The sequence below is a fragment of the Penaeus chinensis genome, chromosome 12 (genome assembly GCF_019202785.1).
Source record: "Penaeus chinensis breed Huanghai No. 1 chromosome 12, ASM1920278v2, whole genome shotgun sequence".
NCBI classification, from domain to species: Eukaryota; Metazoa; Arthropoda; class Malacostraca; order Decapoda; family Penaeidae; genus Penaeus; species Penaeus chinensis.
Genome location: NC_061830.1, coordinates 16,033,958 through 16,038,957, shown reverse-complemented (window position 1 = coordinate 16,038,957; position 5,000 = coordinate 16,033,958).

Here is a 5,000-nt window from a genome sequence, read left to right as displayed (position 1 = left end):
ATGAATCAACATTTAATGATAATAAGTTGGCGACATTAACGAGCATTGTAATAAGGAATAAAAAATGAGTGACGTCAGTGAATGAACAAGAAGAAACTTGACAATCACTAGTAGTACTTTATAACATTTATAACAGGCCATACCATTCAGATGTGACTTCTCGTCTTTGATTTTGGCTTCCGCATTAGGAGAATTAGAGTTCAGCGGACTTGCTCTTCCCCTGCATTCTCTTGGTGACACACCAGCCGTAAAAAAACATGTATATACACATTTTGCTTACATGCATATATATATATATATATATATATATATATATATATATATATATATATATATATATACACACATAAATACATACATATTTATGAACATATAGATACATATGTATATATACATGTATATATACACACATGTGTGTGTATATATGTATGAATATATACATATATATGTGTATATATATACATGGTATAAAAATCCACACTGTAAAACTAGATTTAATTGAAAAAGAGACTACAGTTTCGGAATCCACCTGGATTCCATCCTCAGACCTGAAGATGGAATCCAGGTGGATTCCGAAACTGTAGCCTCTTTTTCAATTAAATCTAGTTTTACAGTGTGGGTTTTTATACCATAGTATCAACACGGTAGTGTGTTTTCTCCTTTCATATATATACATGTTTATACATTATAGCATATATATATACATAAATTTAATACATACGTATATTATATAGATATATAAAAAAAAGGTCCATGTGGACGTAGGGAACATGTTCGCAGAGAAACATGCTTACTAAGCCGCGGGATGATGCGGTAGGATGGCCAGTTCCTTTCCGCCCCGACTCAGACCCCGACATACTGACGTCAGCATATCAGTACTCATTCACAGGTGAGTCGACTGAGTGAGGCGGCGGCCGGGCGGGAACCCAGGACCTTGCGAATGCAAAGCCAGCACTCTACCACTGAGCTATACCTCCCTCCATTACATAAAAACATGTATATAATATATATACATACATATATATGTATATATTAATGTACATATATATATATATATATATATATATATATATATTATATGTATGCAGATATGTAGGTAGATATCCAATCATACGTTTTGCTATCATCATCATCATCATTATGGAGCTAACGCCGGCAGGGGCGCATAGCCGCATCCACCCTCCGCTTCCACCTACGAGGATCCCTCATGGCGAGCCGCCAGGCAGGGGCCTGGCCCATCTCTAGTTCAGCACGAAAGGTTTGATCGATTTGCCCAAGCCACGACCTTCTCGGTCGTCCCACAGGCCTCCTCCACCCAGGGTTGTCTCGGACAGAGACAACCTGATGGGCAGGATCATCCTGTGGGAGTCGAGCCAAGTGGCCATATAGCCTGAGTTGGCGATCACGGATTGTGCAAGTAACAGGTCCTGTACCGGTCTCACGGTGCAGCCGTTGGTTGGACACATGGTCCCGCCAACTGTACCCCATGATCCGGCGCAAGGATCTGTTACAAAAGGCATCAAGACGAGATTCCAGAGCACAAGATAGTGTCCAAGTTTCACTACCATAGAGTAAAACTGGCAGTATCAGGGCCTTGAAAACACGTAACTTGGTCCTTCTGCACAGGTACCGACATCTCCAAATACTCTTGTCGAGAGATTTCATGACCCCTGCTGCCAGGCCAATCCGTCTACTGACTTCTTGGTCTGACAGCCCAGAGTCGTGAAATGCACTACCGAGGTATATTAAGCTCTTTGTGACTTCGATGTTTTCCCCGCAAGCACGTATCGACTGTACAGGGTCCCCTAGCAGGCCCCCAAAATCCTGGATCTTGGTCTTGGTCCAGGAGACCTCTAGCCCCAGGGGCTTCGCTTCATTGCTAAATGCATCAAGAGCCGCAACAAGGGTTTCCAGAGATTCAGAGAGTGCGGCAACATCATCGGCAAAGTCAAGGTCTGTAACCTTGATATTGCCCAGAGTTGCTCCACAGTGACTTTGGACAGTAGCTCTACCCAGTATCCAATCCATGCAAGTGTTGAAAAGTGTTGGTGCAAGAACACATCCTTGCCTCACCCCTGAACTAACAGGGAAGAAGCTCGACAGGCCCCCACCACACTTTACAGCACTCTCAGTGACTGTATACAGGTTTGCTATTAGTCCAATAATCCTTATTGGAATTCCTCTTAGTCTCAGGATCTCCCAGAGAGATTCGCGATGTACCGTGTCAAACGCCTTCTTGAGATCGATGTAGGCTGCGAGCAGCCCACGTCCGAACTCACGACGGCGCTCTATAATGATTAGAAGCGCCAGGATGCGGTCTATTGTGGACTTACCAGGAGTGAAACCAGATTGCTCCGGTCTTTGGTGCCTCAACAGGTGGTCCCTGATACGTCTCAGTAAGATGTGTGCGAGTACCTTGCCTGGTACACTGAGTAGTGTAATGCCTCGGTGATTGCTGCAGTCCCACCGATCCCCTTTCCCCTTCCAGAGAGGGATGACCACACCCCTCAGCAGGTCAGGGGGAAAGGTACCAGTCTGCCAGATGGCAGACAGGACTGCATGCAAGCCCCTTGCCATAGGTTCTCCACCAGCCTTTAACAATTCGGCTGGGATGCCACAGACACCTGCTGCTTTACCACTCTTCAGCTTGGAGATCGCCCCCCTGATTTCGGTCAGGGAGGGTGGATCCTCGCTGATGGGTGGATCTGGCAGAGGAGTCTCAACATTACCCGCATCCATGTTAACTGTTGGTGGATCAACCTTATACAACTGCTCAAAATACTCAGCCCAACGCACACGCACCTCATCAGGATCCGAGATTATCTGGCCACTTGCTGAGCAGACTGCAGCCGTCTGTGAGGGGGGCTTGGAGTTCAGCTTTCTCAGAGCTTGGTAGGCAGGACGAAGGTCATTTACAAGGAAATGGCTTTCGACCTCCTCTGCAAGACTACTGATAAACTGTTCCTTATCCCTTCTCAACAGTGACCTAGTCCTGCGCACCAGAGAGCGGTGCAAAGTGCGATCCCCTGACAGTCGAGCCGCACGACAAGCATCTGTGGCTTCCAGCGTCTCCTGCGAGATGGAATTCTGTCTTGTTCTTGGGCGTTCACCAATGGATTCCTGAGCTGCATCAAGCGTTTCACGCTTGAAGGTATCCCACATAAGAACAGGGTCTGTCTGGCCCTCGAGTGCTGTGAGACGACCAGAGATAGCCTCGGCAAACCCCCGGGTACACTCGTCCTCCCTCAATCTGTCCAAATTAAACACCCTAGGGTGTTCATTTGGGCGACGGGGGGTTCTAAAGTGGACCCGGAGAGTAGCCACCACTATTCTATGGTCAGTTCCACAGAACTCAGCGCTTCGATATACCCTGCAGTTCTGGAGGATCCTCCATCGAGTGCTAACGAGGATGTGGTCGATCTCCTTGGCCACTCTTCCTGTATCGCTGTACCAAGTCCAGCGATGCGGGACAGAACGCTGATACCAGGAGCCAGAAATCCTCAATTTCTGGGACCTAGCAAAGTCACGGAAAAGGAGGCTATTCTCACTGCCAGCATCAGCTCCTGAGCCATGAGGACCGACAGACATCTTGTAGCCAGCTCGATCACAGCCGGATACCGCATTGAAGTCGCCCAGCACAATACGAATATCTTGCCGAGGACATCTGTCTGCCACAGATGCAAGTTTGGCGTAAAACATCTCTTTCACCTCAAGTTTATATACATCCGTAGGAGCGTATACAGCAACAAGAGACATGAAGCCAAATGAAAGCTTCAGTCTCAATACCATGATACGCTCATCGACTGGAGTGACCTCAACTACCAAGGGTTGAAGTCTGCTGGAGATGGCTATGGCTACTCCCTGGAGATGGTGGCCATCGCTGCGGCCCGACCAGTAGTAGGTGTAGCCACCCTCACTAATCGTGCCACTGCCAGGTCTTCTCACCTCCGAGAGAGCAGCCACCTCAACTCTCAGCTGTTTCAATTCCCTCGATAGTAGTGGTAACCGATCGTCCTGTCGCAGGGAACGGATGTTCCAAGCCCCCACCCTGACAGTCCGCCTGAGGTCTAACCTCGGGCAGTCACTCCGGGTGGGCGCCACCTCTGCCACCCCTACCGACGCCGCCCCATATAGAGGAGGTTGGCTGGCTGCAGGCCCCATAATCCACCTGCAGGGCTCCCTAGGGCTTTCCCCCACAAGCATCACGCCAGGCTGGCGGCCGCTGGGACCCAGCTGGGACTTGGGGTAACCCCCCCTCCCCACCCGAGTCCCAGCGGTTGCCAACCCAGAGGGACCCACAGCCCGCCGTACTTGCTGGGTAGGAGGGACTTTAGCCCTCCCCCCAGCGTCAACTTCTATATTAGACGTTGCCAGTGGTTATCTCGGGGGGGCCGACTGGCAAGGCCTGCCTCCCCACAGCCGCCCATTAACCCCAGGGGGCGCGGGGGACAGGAGTTAGTACGAAGCCAGGGCGTATCCACACGCCGGTGGGCCATAGCTCCGTACCTTTAGGGCCTCCTGCTGCTCCAAGAGCCTCCACAATTTGTGTTGCTATACGCAACACAAATTATGCCTAGTTAAATGTACTATTAATCATTCAAACATCCTTTTCATTCCTGTTCATCATTTACACTATTTATTATAATTTGTATTAATAATATCCATTAAACTGTTCACTATACAGTTTCCTTCCCAGTTTCGCATTGGCAATTTCCGTTAACAACAGGATTCATAATAAACAGTTACCAACACAAAGATTTATTATGAAATGTATAATCTATAAGAATAACTGAACATAGGGTAATTAAGGTGATATTTTGAAACCGTATATAGTGACTGCTTTCAGAGTAGACTTATTGCCAAACAAATTCTCATATATGTCTAAGATCTTGATTTATATCATATTTCTTAGTTATGTGTACTTGGAACAACGCAAATATTTAACATCTGTGAATGCATATTATGACAACATATGGCCCGATAATTGCCTTTTCAGCTTT